Source organism: Notothenia coriiceps, unplaced genomic scaffold (assembly GCF_000735185.1).
Source record: "Notothenia coriiceps isolate Sejong01 unplaced genomic scaffold, NC01 NC01_scaffold00023637, whole genome shotgun sequence".
Lineage (NCBI taxonomy): Eukaryota > Metazoa > Chordata > Actinopteri > Perciformes > Nototheniidae > Notothenia > Notothenia coriiceps.
In genome coordinates this window covers 35,541-52,872 of record NW_011356338.1, presented here as the reverse complement: position 1 = coordinate 52,872, position 17,332 = coordinate 35,541, and positions in this window count along the sequence as shown.

Genomic DNA, 17,332 nt, shown 5'->3' with positions numbered 1-17,332 from the left:
TTTAAAAGAAAACTCCCAAAGGTCACACAAACTCCTAAGTAGAGATGAATCCAGTCAGCTTAAAGGTCACCTATTATGCAAAATCCACTTTTTCACATCTCTTCTACATCAACATGTGTCCCCTCTGTGGAAAGAGACTCTGAAAGTTTCAGGAAAAAAGATTCTCTCTCTTTTTGTCCTGATCCATTTCTATAAAAACCTGTCTGAAAATGAGCTGATCAGATTTTGGCCAATTTATGATGTCATAACGATTTTTTTGGTTTGTGTAACCATTAGCCAATCAGCAACCACGGTAACCCCCCCCCATACCTTATCACCTGAATCTCCTCCTAGAGCACCATTGTGTTCTTTTGAAACAAATATCTCTCAGAGGGGCGTGGGGTGTGGCTCCTTATTTTCATCTAAAGTAACAGACAGAGAATCAGCACTTTTGAAACGGGGCTGAAACAGAGGGGATTATGGGATGCTGCAATGATCTGTATTTGGAGCCAAACACTTCAGAGACATGTTTTGTATATATCTGAGACCTAGAATATATTGAGGAAAAACAGTATGATAGGGGACCTTTAAACTAACTTCTACTGTAGACCATAATGTTCTCTGAATTTGGTGCCTTCATAGGAATAAAGCAAACACAGTGTAGCATGTGACAGCGGTGATAACTCTCTTTGGTTGGGCGCAGACTGAGGGGCGTAATGAAGCATGGAGCTGCTGATTTCAAATGGTAATCAAGAAAGGCTTGGTTAATGACAACTAGACAAAGCAACATATCTCTGTGTCTCCCTCTTTACTGCCAGATACTTTGAGGGAATGTATCTGAGGATAGAGGAGGCTTTTGATGGGAATATAACACGAGAAAGCCACGGACTCAAACTCCTAAACCCTCAAATGTATAAATAATGTACCGAAAGACACTTTTAGCCTTTTAAGATCTTAACTTTCTTCACATGAATGACAAAGTAAAAGTCTGCCATAGATCCAAGGACCATTTAGGTATGAACTCCAAACCCTAGCATTACAAATTAAGGTTGTATATTGGAGGAAATACAATGTGTTGAGTGAAGTTCAGCACCACGGACAGCACCACCGCTCTACACCAATATGTGCTTTTTCCAAGGAACGCTTTCTTCAGCAAATAGAAAAAAGTAAATGGATTTCTAACATTGCTCTTTTTATGCAAAGCAGGACAAAGTGCTATACAATGCCTCTCATTAACACACACACTCATGCACGCATTTACGCATATACGTGTGCAATGATCCGGCCATATGATATTAAAATCAACAAAACTGCAAGCAATCTAAACAGAAAAGACTCAGATTCACGACTTACTACAGCTATGGCAAAGAAGGGTATATCATTCACTATAATGTACGGTGAAGGAATTTTGGCACTGCTGAAAAATTCCTTGGTTCGCAGCCATGATGGCCACTTTGTTTTCATCAGAAGAAACACACCTACAAAACAATTACAAATACATAGATGTATAAGCCCAGCATTTAAAGGGGACCTATCATGCAAAATGTACTTTGTGATGTCTTTTATACATAAATATGTGTCACCGGTGTGTCGGGGAACTCAAGCAGTCAGAAAATAAAACCCTTTCTCTTTTTCTCCGTACCCAAATCTTTCAAAAACGGGTGTACAACGAGCGGATACAGATTCCATCCACTGTGACGTCGGCGGACCCACAGAAAGTTGCTATNNNNGATCTGACGTCAAATCGGCAGCGGACCCACAGAAAATTGCTATCAGAAACAATGCCTCACGTGGTTTGGACGTAATCTCGTCTTTGTTTACATTAGCAAGCCTCGCTAACACTCAGAGCTAACCTGTACTGTAGAGCACATGTGTTTAAAAAGCAGGGCATAAAAAAAGAACTCACCTTGTGATAAGAGAAAAGAGAAAAAGCATTTGAGCTCCATACTGTTTCAGAAATAATCCTTGATGTGGTTTAAACAAGATGGCGTTTTATCACAACTGAATTTAACTTTATCTCTGGTATAATTCTGATCAGGCATTAGCTCCGCCTCCTCTTCTTCTTTTTCAAGCTAAGGACCCAAGATCTGCGTTTCTCTAACAGGGCTGCAAAAGAGGGGTTTGAGCAGTATGAGGCATGGCTACAATGGGTGATCTGTTAGGTAATTTGAAAAAAACACTTCACAGACATGTTTTGTATAGGTATGGCCCTACAATATATATTTCAAATATAGCATGATAGGTCCACTTTAAGCTAGGCATGTATGCATCTTATCCTATATGTCAAGAAAATAAAAAAATATATCAAGCTAAAGTGGCTTTAGTTTAAGAAGACACTCCTCGCACACTTTTGAATAATTTATAGTTAGCTTCAGAGTTTGTGAAGTAATGGAAGCAATCTAAATCTGTCACAGCTTGACGGTCTTTAACAAGTTCACGTTACAGGAGGGCCAGCTAACTCTAGGTAGCGACAGGTGGTCGTGTTACAATAAAATGGTTCGTTTTTTTAACCCTCAAATTGAATCAGAAACAGCTCTTTTTATTGCAGCTTACAGTAAAAGAACCAAACCCAGAGATAAGTCTTCACTCTTCACAATATGTAATCTGTGTGCAAACTTGTACCAAGCCATCCGATTGGGCAGAGAGACTTTTGTACTGATTGATGAGTTCAGCAGATCAGTCAGCCGTGGCAGCGGTGCCCTTTATCACTGACTCTGACTACACACTTTCCACAGGGACCGATTAAGCTGTGACACCCATAGGACACTCAGCTCTCACCATGGGGGGTAGGGAAGGAAGGGAGGGAGGGGTGAATATTTCTGTGACATCCATGGAACAGGAGTGGAACAAATAAAAGATGTGAGAACTGGATGACCTTAATAAGAAGAATGAGTACATTTGTTACATTTAATACAGATGAGATGATTTAAAAAAGTGAAACATGGCAGTGTTTTCAAATTGGTTCAACATGCAGGCACACACACGCAGACTGTTGAATCTAAGTACAAAAGACAAAAAGGGGTAAAGTGAAGCCGGGAGCTTTGAAGGATCCCATCTTGACCCATATGTTGACAATACTCTCCAGAACAACCTGCTTATTGCTTCATCCAACTGTTTTCCTATTATGTTGTAAGTGGGTTTGGCTGTTACGCACACAAATGCCACTCAACGCTTCTCAACATCTACAGATACTCAACCCTGATATGCATAAACCTCATCTCTCTTTCACACACTCCAAACTAACACAGCTATCATTCATACACACTCTGCTACATAACAAACCGTGTGTGTGGACCACAATAAATATGCTTTAATGCAATGAAATGATTAAGCAGATATTGTGTACAACCTAATAAGTGTCCAAGAGTGACAACACATTTGAATTGGTGAGCTTTACCAGGAGTATCACAAGTTAAGTAAAAGACCCAGAAAATAACATGTTCTCCAGAAACTATTTGGAAAGTTTCAGTCTGCTTGTTGACGTCAACATACAACAAAAGGAAAGAGATGACTCTAAAACCCCAATAAATAGAAATGACTTTGTCTGGACCTTCAGTGTAGTACAAACCCGTTGTGGTTTGACACCTCCCGTCTCCCGGAAGCACCGCCTTGTGTTGACTCTAAACAACAGATGGGCATGAATATGTCAAGCGCTTCTTAAATGCTTAACGACGTGCTACAACGAAGTGCTACTGTAACACACACACACACACACACACACACACACACACACACACACACACACACACACACACACACACACACACACACACACACACACACACACACACAGGTTAAAAGAGAATAACTGACACCTCAACCAAAGGCCAGAAGCTGCCCCTTCACCTGCTCTCACGCACACAGATGAAATGTTCCCTTACTGTGTCAGACTAAGGTCCGAGAGGATCATCAGGTTACTGGAATTGATCACAAGACCTTTGTTATGTCTATGCAACGTGCTGAAATAAAAAATATAAACAGTCCATGGACAACAGAATGTTCTCAACCTGTTAATAAACATTACAGGAGTTCAAGGGTAACAGTTAGCACACCGCCCACCAAACTAAACCACATCTATTCACCTCAAGATGATTGCATTTATTGAGAGAGAAGTCCGTGCTCCATGCTAATAAATAGATGTCAGATAACAAAAATAAAAAGCTGGCTCAATGTTCATTCATGCACTATAAGAAAGAAATGTTTATTTTTAAAGTCAGCACTTACAGTAAGCTACCTGATGTTTTAATATGTGTGTGCAAGCTGTTTGTGTGTGCTATCTTTTTAGTTCCTCCCAACAACCTTAATCTGATAAAAGAGTAGATTTTGGAGACTACAAGAAATTATATATGTTTTTGTAATATGAAACTATTATATTACGAGAGAAAGGTAGGCGGATGTTTACACATATTACTCCTCTGTGTTTGAAGAGGATCCAATATAGGCTAAAACACTGCGTTTATCCTGGATTATTTCAAGGAGTGTCTCACAGTGTTTTGAGTCCTTGGCAGGCATAAACAGTTACTGTTTTTGGGATTGGAAGTGTGTGTTTTTCAAACAGATGAACACTTAAATATATGGATAAACATGTAAAAAAAACACACAAAATAAGCACCCAACACTTGAGTACTTTCTCATTAAATGACATATCTAATTTCTCAGATTAAGACTAAGCGTTTATGGTCGTCTTTTTTCTACATTCTCTTAAAAAACTAAGCTCTGGTACGTCTGCATTGGCTAAGTGTTAGTTGAGGACACTAACACATCTCCTGTTCCAGTGGGCAGCTAACATCAGTTGTTTTCAATTTGGATCCTCATCTGCAGTGTGGTGGCACCTTTACTTCCCCTGGGTATGTCAAAAATAAAAGGGTCCCCATAAGGATCAAAGTCTACTTGTCACACCAGTGGCAGCTTCAATATGTCCTTCCCTCCTCTCAGGCTCAGCACTTACAGAACATTACAAATATATCACTGCTACAAGATCTTCTGACAGCACCATCTGTTCTCTGTTGGTCATGATGACGGCGAAAAAAGGTTAATGGTTATTTCACGGCTTTAGCATGACAGAGGGACCCTTCCCGAACACAGAGTGAACCTCGCCACTGGTAATGCAGCTTCAGTGAATCATCTGCTGCAGACTGGGAGTCTGTCGGAGACGTTCAGGGGCTCCGCTTTCTGTCAGCGAATGAGATATTTAGAGAGGTGATTGGTACTGTTGTGTGTAACCCTGGGAAGGCTTCTCCCCTCCTGGAACATGATGAGAGCTGACTCACAGGGTGGGAAAGATGCATCTGATAGTCATCTGTGAATTATCAATTACATGCAAGGCATTTTGGGATGTTGAGTTGTGCTACTAGCAGATCCCTCCATGTAGGCTACCATAGCTTTTGTACATATTGTTTGCTTAAGTCAACTGAGATTGCAAACAATTAATGAATGCTGCACATATTAAAGAGGCCCCGTTATGGTGTACCTTTCTTGTAGTGTTTAATATAGGTCTTAGTGCATGTAAATGGTCTGCAAAGACTAAAATCCCCTTAAAAGTTCCCCGCAGAAGGAGTCTCTGCCCCCCCCCTGCCTGAAACGCCTCCATTGGACGGTTTACTTCCCTAACATAATGACATCCCTCTGTAACACGGGTTCTTCTATTGGCTAGCACTACAACACATTGTACGTGATAGGCTACGGGGCGGAACATCTCTAAGCGGTTGACCAATCACAACAGAGCCCGCCAGCTAACCAATCAGAGCAGACTGGGCTCTGGTTTTCAGACGGAGGGTGAAAAGAGGTGCTGCAGCACAGGCAGTATGAGAAAAATAAAGAGCTTTTTGAACATTTAAGCATGTAAACATGTCACAGGGTGTTTCTCAATCTCGAGTACGCTTGCTTGGTAGCACATGTCTTCCGAGCGTCTTGCTTCAGAAGCGAGGCAAGAATACTTCCTGGCATTCGGAAAACAAAGAGTGGAACAGGCTAGCAAGATGCTAGCAAGGTGTGCTTCATATGAGAGGCCCCGCCTTACATTTTACGCGACAGATTTGGGGAAATTGGTCCGTGCGCAAAGCATTGTGGGGATTTTAAGACAGAGTCTACACATGTGCAGGCTCGAAATTTCTCCAAACGAAGTACGCTGGGCTCGGTAGAATTCCAAGTATGCTGGACATTGGAACAGTACTTCGGCAGCACCCGATGACGTATGCTTGAAATAGTGGCTCTGGAGCAGCTTTACTCACGATTGAGAAACAACCACAGTAGAGGCACAAAACACACATATGAACCTGAATATGAGCATGACAGGGCCCCGTTAAATATATCCCCAAGACTACCTCTTTAATATGACAAAGTTAATACTACATGTTTCGTAAATAAGGTTTACATATCTGCAATTCTGCACGTTTCATGACGGCTTGAAAAGTAAAGTGTTTTAGTTTGCAGGTGTGAGGGATTTCCAGTCATTTACACACACAGCAAAAGTGAGCAAGCAGGATCAGAGGGCTACTGAGTTAACACTGAAAGAAGGGTGAGCGATCCAATGTGCTTGACATTTAGCAGCTATAAAAGATGTAGTGGAAACACATCAAACACATAAAAGAGAGGCTAAGGAGTGAAGGTGGTAAAGAGGAGTGAAGGGGAGGCAATAACTGATTGTTAAATCGCAAAAAATGGAGGCCAGCAACAAAAAGTACAAGAGGAGGGAGAAATGTATTAAGCTATGAAAAGACAAAGAGAGTTGATGGAAGAGAGACACTGGTCTGTGGGGAGACTTCTTAACAGGAGCGTGCCCTCTGAAAGTGGAACCAGCGCTGCTCCCTGCTGCTACCATTATCCGCCATGTAAAGAAGGCTTATTGTGTTTAAGCACACCTGCCTTCTGGGGCACAGAAAAAAGGCCTAAAAATGTATCGTATTAAAACAGAGGAAGGATGTGAAACAGCTTCTTGATGTGCGAGTCTGAGCTTTCGTCTTTGTTCACATATCAAGAGGAAATCCTGGTATTTTTCCTTACTCAGTCAGGATACAGATGCAACTGATCAAATGTGGAATGTGGAGCACGTAGTTTACCATATACTCTGTATGACCACTACCCATGTACTGGCTCCATAGGAGGGTCAACATTCCTGAAAGTTAATTGACATAGTGGAAATGTTTATGTGGCTATTCAAGCTACTTACACTTATACAAAAACTGATAAGACCTGAAGTGAGGTTGAAGCTGATTGAAAGTGTGCTTGGGAAAAAGGGTGGTCACAAACCCTATGGACCAATGAGAGTAGGAGAGTGAGGAAGAGCTTTCAATTAAGTCTTTCGAGGAGGTCTAATCAGGCTGCATGTGAAATCAATGGTGAGGGTGGACCACGTTAAGATTTAAACTGATGACTTCCTCATGGTGGTGAGAAACATTGACAAAACTGCGCCACCTGATGGTATCAACATCATATCGACATGCTACTCAACTCTACTTAGAAACATGCTGAATAGACAGAAATGCCTCCAGGATATAGTAATTGAAAGTTCGATTTCTACATGTTTGGTTTATTTGGCAATAATCCGCCCAGGTTTAGGCGTGTGTCTATGGCTCAGTAGTGCCGGATTCATTTCAAAGATATACTGTATAAATGCATTCTTGTAGCCGGCCGCTTTACAGTACATACTACAGGTTAACCAACGTTTATACATGCCATGAGTACAAAACAGCCAAACAGCAAATAAGCATTGACTAGCCTATTTAAATGTTTAAAAATCTACAACACGCTACATTATTAAAGGTTGAGAAAATGTGCTGCCTCCCATCCCAGCCATTTCCCAAAGTGAAGCTTTTTCCCTCAGATCCAGGCAGGAACACGCTTGTCCGCCCCAATGCAGTTTCCTTGTACAGTCGACATGAATAAGGCATGTGGGGTGTACGACACGGCCTATCCTCTGTGTCCAGTCACTTATCATTAGGGAGAGTGACACACACTAACTGCACTATGTCATAATTAGACAACACTCACTTCACTTGGAATCTGGAGGAATAACCCTTTTGACAAGTTTCTACCGCGGGGTAAAACACAAGCGATGGCTGCTGCACGGCTCCCGGCGGCTGCAACAGTAAAAGGACTTCAGTAGAGTTTTTATGAAAATATAAAGTTGTTTCCCGAACTTATTTTCAATCATGTCGGTTTTAAGAGTGCAGGAGGAAAGGCAGTTAAGGACACACGGAATGATCAAAACATTGTTTATGGGGCTGAATTCGTTTTTCAAATATCCAACATCATTTCCCAAATTCAGAGGTTTTACCAACATTCCAACATCCAAATATTGATAAGGGACAAAGCAGTAAAGCCTTACATTTCCAAAGCAAACATGCACACTTTTCAGAAGATACAAGACATTTCCCTACATTTTCTTTTCACGTTCACGGTGCCATGCACAGTACAGGTGTTCTGGTTTATACCGGACAGCAGCCGCTTACTTTGGCTCAGGTTGACACTTTCCTCGATCCCTAGCTGTGACAGAGGCAGGGAATGAGGCTGCCAACCCCTGATAATGACAGGTCTACACAGATTTCGCAAGGACATGAACATGTCAAATTGCATACATAAATTGCAAGCACACACGACAGGGGTGACCAGCCTGAACCATTTACATTAAAATATGATATTATCCAGTAAAATGTGTCTCGCCTCAGACAAGAAAAAATGGTTTTCTTTCTCCCAAGGACAAACTCTTTGACCGACAGTCATTTTATTAATGAGGTTAGACTACATAATAGAAACACCTCTCTGTGTGACAAAAATACAGCAGCCATGATGAGGATAAGGCTGTAAAAAAACTCAAACTGAACCTATAAACTGCCAACTGAGAGGTGTTTCATTGCATTTTCAAAGTGCATTCTTGCCCTGTATCCTACAAGTTGACATAATAGGGTAAAGTGAGGGACAGAAGGAGCAAAATTGAGTAAGTAAATGTGTAGTCTCAAACCAGTGACGTCATGACCCCTGGGGTTTACTTCCTGTACGTCATGATTCTGTGCAAGTCACCATCACCATCATCACAATCAACAGGGATGTATTTTTATAGAGTGAAACTCCACTTATACTAATAATGGAATCAGGTTTCTTTCTGTCAGAAGGCACAGGCACAGGGATTATTATATTAGCACAGGTCTGAGTGTATTCCTTCCAGGAAAGCCTGAGATTAACTATGACTCAAATACAGTCTTGGAATATCAACACAAAGAATGCAAACTGTCTCTTTCTCCCTCTGCTTCTCCATCCTCTCTTCTACTCTTTGATAGAATAGCATAAAGGCAGAGTAAAGAGTGTTCTCCACTGAATAAACCACATTTGTCATCACAAAAGATCCAGTGTGTGATCAGCGGAGGGAGGTGAGAGGCACGGGGAAAACGTGGAAAGGTTAAGTGTACACAAAAATATTGACGTGTGACTCAGAGAGAAGAAAGAACAGTGGAAATCTGCCGGATAGTGAGGGATGACTCAACCGAGAGATATGTTAAAGAATGAAAGGAGAAGAGAGGTGTGTAGGTAGAGAAGGGTAGAGGTTGAGATGAAAGAGGGTTAAAGGGAGAGACAGGGAGAGAGGGAAAGGGAGGTTCGGTCGTGTGTCTGGTGTCCCCCGTGTGTCTAGCTGCAATAATCAGCAGCACAGTGTCCCTCTGGGTGATTTAAGCCCCTGCAGAACAGGACTCTGGGTGTCAACAACACACTGATCCCCCGTTTTCTGGTGGGAAACACACGCACGCACACACACACGCACACACACACACACACACACACACACACACACACACACACACACACACACACACACACAGAGAGAGAGAGAGAAGCGCAGGCACTCGAGCAGTCACTCATTCGCTCACTTTGCAGCATACAGGGCAGTGAAGGGCTGGCATCAATACAGTATTATCAGACCCATCAGGTGACAGGGCTATTCTTAGAGTTTCTATATGCACCAAAGAGGGGGGAGATAGAGAGGAAAAAGAGAATGGGGATGAGCGTGTGTGTGTGAGAGAGAGAGAGAGAGAGAGAGAGAGAGAGAGAGAGAGAGAGAGAGAAAGCTTTGAGTAAACAAGTGGCTATTAAGGAAAGAAGAGAACGTATGCAGTATAACGGATAAAAGGGATTTGAATGAACTGTGCCTCTCACTAATCTGCTACGATTATTCAAATGGAAGGTCTATCTAATGCAGTTGGAACATGCCAAGTCTTAATTCAAAGAGATAATGGATTCAGTATAGATTTCACCTGTTCATACTATGGTGTATCCCAAGCAAATGCAGTGTAAAACATAAAGGAAAATAACTTTTTTTTTCGTTCAAAATTGCATTACAAAGTTAAGCCCAATCTAACGAGGCATCAGCAGGCTGAGCACGCAAAATCATATTAGTCCATTCACAGCCAGTATGGAAAGGAGGAGATATTTACAACAAAATACTAGTAATGTGTATATGTATCTTTGTAAATGTGTATCCATGTATATCCATGTATCTGTGTATCAATACAATAATAATCTATCTGTCCATTTATGATGAGTCTAGATGTTTGATCTGTTCTGCTCTCCATGGCCGACCCTTAAAAAGGCACCTTAAATTGAAGCTCACTTCCTGCATCTTCATGTGATCTTTGGACCAATATATCTTTCTGAAATGTAAAGAACGAACTAAAAATTTCTAACAAAGATGAATGCTTGTGATTTTTTGGTTGGCAAGAAGCTTGGCAGTACAAAAAGAAGCTCATGCCTGCAGAAAAAGCGCACACACAGGGACAGATACAGAGAGGGGGGAGATTAATGTAATGTGCTCCATTAGACAGTGGTGTAGTGGCTTCGCTGTGGGGAGAATCTGCACTGAAACAGATTCATCAGAGCTACAGTGCTCTGGTCTGGATGGATGCCATTTGTATCTGAAGGCAGAACCTCCCCACTACTATAACTCTCAAAGTATGCACTCACATACAAACTGAGATGAAACGTGCCCTCTCAGACAAACTGCATGGCTACTACACTTTGATGTAGGACACAAGCGGACAAGTGGTCAGCCAAGTTACATAAAGTACATACACACAAGCTGTCTCAAACAGGATATGCTCACAAAAACATTAATGGAAAACACTCTCCCTTTTTTTTGTTGCCTCTTTCGTCTTGCATGTCTTTGAAACATTCACAAGCAGTGGTAGCAAAAATAAATGTTCCTCCCTGCTGTGAGAGTGCTCCGCCTTTGCTCGCACTCGCTGTTCTGCTGGTCTCCCCTGTGATATTGTGTTAGTGCTAGCAGACTCCAAGCTTATAAACAGCTAAACTAAGCTAATCTGCAATGGGCACAGTGCTTAACTACGAAAAGTGACAATCATGGTCAACATTGTGATATTAAGAGTGTCCGTTATCATCTGGCCGGGGACGACAGCTGGAAATTAGCAATGTTTGCTAAAGCTGCCCCATTTACTGATTGTTGTGACAGATGATCAATGGGGACTTTCAACGACACTATAAACAAATAAACAAAACTAAACAGTCTTTACTAATGTGCAATTTGTACGAGAAGGTTCAACAAATTACGAGAATGTTGAGCAATTTGACAACACATATACTCCATAAAAACAGTGGGTATAAATACAAAGGAGGTTTTTCAGGGAAGGACATGTCCAGGCATGTTATGGGGATATGGAATTTAATTTAATTTGATTTGAATTGTTTGAATTAAATATTGAGCCTGATTCTGATATTGCAGATAGTGGTTTTACACACTAGCCTTTTCAGATTTTAATGACCCATTGAAACCTGTTCTGCATTCAGTTCTGTTGTTGTTTCAGAATTAAAGAATGTAAGCTTTTAAAATACAGTGAAGCGAGAAAGCTACTAATTTACTAGCTGATATTTAATGCTTTCCCATTAAAAATCTATTAACAATGTGCTGGGGGAGGAGACTCTTTCTCCCACATTGTCTATTAAGAGACTTTTATGACTGCTAGTAATCAGGAAATGAAAACCACAAGCCCTTAAATATGTAGATGGCATGCAAACAAGTGAGTATTATTTAAATGACACCCTTTTGCTTTGGGATGGCCAGTATATATTCACCCATTGTGAGTGTATTGGAACCCCTCCATCTCAATATATATTTGATATTAACTTCGTCCATCTTCATCATCTGCCTCTCAAGCTTTTCTCTCAGCTATGCAAACACTGTACACACTGCCCCTTCTTTCCAAGTGTATTTAGGAAAGTCTCATGACTATATGTTCGATCTAGATGATGTGAAGACGTGTCTTGGCTTTCTCCTTGGACTAATGGGGGCCTCAGTAGATGTTTTAGTTGCCAACAGTGAGTGGTGATAAATTGGATGTCTCAACCAAACACCCCCTTCTCCCTCTGTGATAGATGATGGAGAGACAGAGTTGATTTGAGTTCAAGACAAACAGGCCATGAAAATTCAATTAGATATAATTAATACAGTGTTTTCTCAAAATATAAATGTGAACAAGCCACAATAAGAGAAAATAACATGAGTGAAATGTGGTGAGCATATTGTAATAGTGTCATTTATTTCATTATATACTGTGTCCTTGAAAGGGAACATTCCAAGTCCCAGCCTCCTCAGCCCATTGACTCTCATTTGCTAAATGTGTTGTTAATATTCAAATGCTCATTGTTATATAATTGATCTTAATCAATAAGCAGTTTCTTAACATTAAGTTGAAAAGGATACTGTTGTGTATGAAAACGTTTCATGAACTGAGCCCGGTATATGAATGGCTATCAGTTCATACGTAAACAGGTGCATATGCTCTGATAAAAGTCATTGTTTTTGTATTGCAGCTCTCCTGCTGTGTATATCATTTTATGCTGCTGTAATCACTGTAACAATTCAGTGAGCAAACATCCAGAGTGTTCACTGGCTTTATCAAGACAATAAGGGAATATATTAGTAATATAAATCAAATTGTATGCGTGATGCTCAAGCTCGATGCATGCTAACTCTCTCATTTGCCTGTTGACAGAGTTTCAGAGGAACACAAGAAGTGCTCATAGCTCACAATGAACTTATTTCAAAGTCCTGAAAAAAGACATCCAGGTTCATTACCTAATATTACGCAACTGTAAATCCCGGCTGTTTTTTATTTCAACTATTTAATTACTTTAAAGATTAAACCCAATTGAGTGAAACAGAAACCCAGCAGGACCAGGACTCCAACACCAAATGTTCTTTACAACTTTAGTGTGCTTTCCATTGACCATTGACAATTGGAAATCATATATTCCTGACAGCTTTACCATCCCATTCAATGTATTTTAATTAGTAACCTGATCAAATGCAGTGTGATTACAGTACCTGCACCACTTTGGAATAAATACAGCTTGTTGGTCGCAAAAAGTAAACACATCGTTCACATGGCTTTTAGTTGACGGCCCATCACTTCCTTACTATTACTTAAAAGCCACCTATACCATGCGTCCATATGCACAACGGGCATCAAAAGTGCTTCCTGCTTCAAGTTCTAAAAAGGGAAAGGGTTACAACCATTATAAATTTAGTGCAAGCAACAGCTGTTGTACTGTATTCCACTGTAACAGGACAGCCCTCCAAATACACACAAGCATGCACACATACACACTCTTTGACAAACTTCCATGGAGTGTGGTGTCAGAAAGCTGGTTTTATTTTTGATGTGCATTTTGAATGTAGAGAAACTGCTATTTTTAAGTGCTAACTGTTCTTTGTAGAATTCCCGTAAAGCATTGAGAAAAAACCTCAGGCAACAACACAGAGCTCCATTCAGACTTAAAGGCAACATTTGTGGGAAGAGAGGGCAAGGCCTATGCGGATAAAACAACAATAATTATTTCATTTGTGAGTCATATAAAGATGAACACACACATATACTGTATTCGCACAGTATGACCTGGACTCAATTGCCCCCGCTATTATTTCCTAAGCACAAACAAGTCTAGACATGACTGTAGCTTGGAAACGGTGGTACTCCAATTAGATGTGGGAGACGTCTTTTGTTTCTGTGCAGGTCACCCTGGGTGAGGATGGACTCAACAAGGCATCAAGGTGTTGAATGAATCCCAGGTGAGTACAGGTGGTTCACAGCAGAAACACACAGGTGGTATAAATTAATGGCTCACTGGACACAGGACAACACACACACACACACACACACACACACACACACACACACACACACACACACACACACACACACACACACAAACGTGCATTCACAACTACTGTAATGCAAGCACATATTTCACAGGTGTCAGTGAAACCCCCTTAACAGTTTGACTCGTCAGCATTTCTTCTGTACTCCAGTCTCTCACACACACACACACACACACACACACACACACACACACACACACACACACACACACACACACACACACACACACACACACACACAGTGCAAGCGACACACCTGCTCCACCTGTAGCTAGTATTTTGCTGTGACAGCAGTAGTGCATTCATTCATTGAGATAACCACACAGGGGCCAGCCCAGGACTTGGCTGCTTGAAAACAAGGAAAATAGTGTTCTGAGTAGGACAGAAAATGTTTATGAAAAGAAGTCATCATATCCTCAAAGCACGACCTCCGTCTGTGTGTCAGAGCAGGTGGGACTTCCAGGGCAGAGCATGCTGTTCAGTTATCAACTACAAAAGGTCATCTCTCCGCAGGCTGACTGCAAACAAAAAGCTTTTAACAAATGCAACATCGCTGATAGCGAAAGACAAGCTAGACCCGAGCCTGTCTACTTTAAGAAGAATGTGGGACAGGGAGAGCGGTGAGAAACAAGGCCACGGCCGCTGAAATGCTCCATAGGTCGCACAACAGCCTGTCGAAAAAGCCGCCTGTTTCACAAGCATGTTTTCCCATATAAATACACTCCCCAATCGCATGCATTGCATCAATAAATAACACATTTCTGAGCCATGATAATTCCATTATGAATATTTTACTCTATTTTTTTTTTTAACATGACACACTTCTGAATAATTAATGCTTTTCCAACCTTAACTAGGGCCTTTGAACTTAAAACCATTTAAGTCCAAACAACCTCTAAAGTTGCAACACATCGGTTGGCCTTCAGCACAAGTTCAGCTGAAGTGTATAGTGTTGTAATCACTGTGCTCCTGGGAATCCATTTTTTGGAAAAAGCCTGAAAATAGATTCTAATTTCTTTATAGTAACTGCAACTTCCCTGGACAGTTAATGTGACTGCATTGTGAGTTGATGAGGCTGTTTTATAATATATGGAGTCACTGCCATACTCCTGTGCTAACGGGAGTTAAATGTGTGCTAACCTCCAGAGCTCTGCCAACAAGCTCACTGAGGCAGCTTCAAGAGAGCTTTTTTTATTGAGCAAATTATCCAATTGGTCAACACCCTTACGTGTTGTACTGTTCATTATTTAAAAAAGGAGCACACATGGGTAAAGTTTCTATTCACCCACCATCCAAACTGGTTGGAACTGGTTTCTTCTTTCTCTTGCACTGCCAATTGTGAGATGGCTTGGAGCGAGAAAGTAGCTGTCATCAGATTTGTCACACTAAGGTACATTTTATCTGCAATGAGAGTCAGCTACGAATGATTCAATATCCCAAGAGATAAAGGCCACAATTATCCACTTCATGAAAATGGAAGATTTGAATTAATTCTTCTTAAACGTCACACACATACATTTACCCACCACTGCATACAGTGAAATGTTGTCCTAGCAAAAAAACGATCCTAGTAGAGTAGCATTGGGCAACTCTTTTTTGCAGTGCCCAGGAGGCCAACTGGCATCTTTAAAGTACCAGTCCACTCTTTGCACTTGGCCCGTTTTGGGACTTGAATCAAGTCCCTACAGAGTGAGCTGCTGCTGCCCCCCATGAACCCACCTTCGGGAAAGCCTGCAGTATGGCCCTTTATCTTCCGTGTGATATATTGAACCATAAACGGGCCATGATCCCTTTTCTTCCCATAACATAATGTAGATAAACAAAGCATATTGTAGGACAAGATCATATTTACTTGGCCTATACATTGCATTGTGTCATAGAATTAAACTATTAGACATCTTCAATTCGTCAACTCATTTAATACTCAAGAACCTGACACGACAGCAGCTGACAACGTGTATTGCCATGGCAAACCTCTGACATCCATTGAAAGACAATGAACTACTAACTTCATAACTATTGTATACGTTTTCTATCTCGCAGCTAATACATTCTTTTCACACACTGGTATTAAAATACTACAAGCCTTGTTAACTGACAACATGCATGATGGCGCCTCATGGCTTCTTTGCTTATTTGGTAGTTTTACTACAATACCATTAACCCTCAGGTGTCCTGTCTCTCACTTTCTCTTTTATTAATACATACTATAATAGTGTTCAGTGGTCCGTCCCTCAATCTATTTTTATCCCGGCACTTCTAATCAGATCAGCTCAAAACTAATATTAATATAGAGAGTCTGAGGAGGCAGTTTTCTGAGGAGCTCAGCAGCAAGGAGTGGCGTGGTGCAGGGTGTGTGTGACACAAAGACCTTGGTGCTTCGCTGAGTGTCCTTGTCAGCTACTCTTACCTTTCCTCACCATCACCATGGCTGCCAACATCTCACATCAATGGGATAATCAAATAAGGAACGGCGCGAATCAGTAAATCTGACAAGTGGATTCAGCCCGGACCCTTGTGGATAGGTGTGCCACGGACATAGCAACACTAGTATGAAAAGCACCTTGCACATTGTATATACTGTAAGAGTTGTTTTAAAATGAGACTTCTATAACTAATAGTCGTTAGTGAGAACATTTCAGATGACTCATTTCAGACCACTGACAACGAAGCTATTGTGGTCATTGAAATAAACATTACTCAGAAAGAAAACCGTACACAAATAGAATAGTCCAGCAACATTAAGCTAACAAAATTACATATAATTGGATTAATGATAATGGTGTAGAATTTGTTGTGTCAACTGTTGAGCAGGCACACAGTGTATCTGAGGATCCCTTGTGTTCCTTAGTCATTTTAAGACCATTCAAGCTGGTAGACAGTTTAAATTCATAATTAGCCTAACAGTTTTATCACTGTGCAACAACTCTCCCCTGAGCCAAAACAAAAAAGTAAACATTATTAGTATCGTGTTGAACTTTTTTCCTTTCTCAACAGTCTGTCTGGAACTAAATGTGATGACGTTTCTCCTTTTCTTCAGTGGCTGGGTCTCAGCTTCCCTGTCAATACTTATTCTGTTGTAAAGTCTCCGATCTGGCAAATGTTGCTCTTGCTCGCATTGATCCGTGATTGTCGCACATCCCTATTCCAACTCTATTCTCACTGCCCAAAAAGATCCCCCCCCCCCCCCCC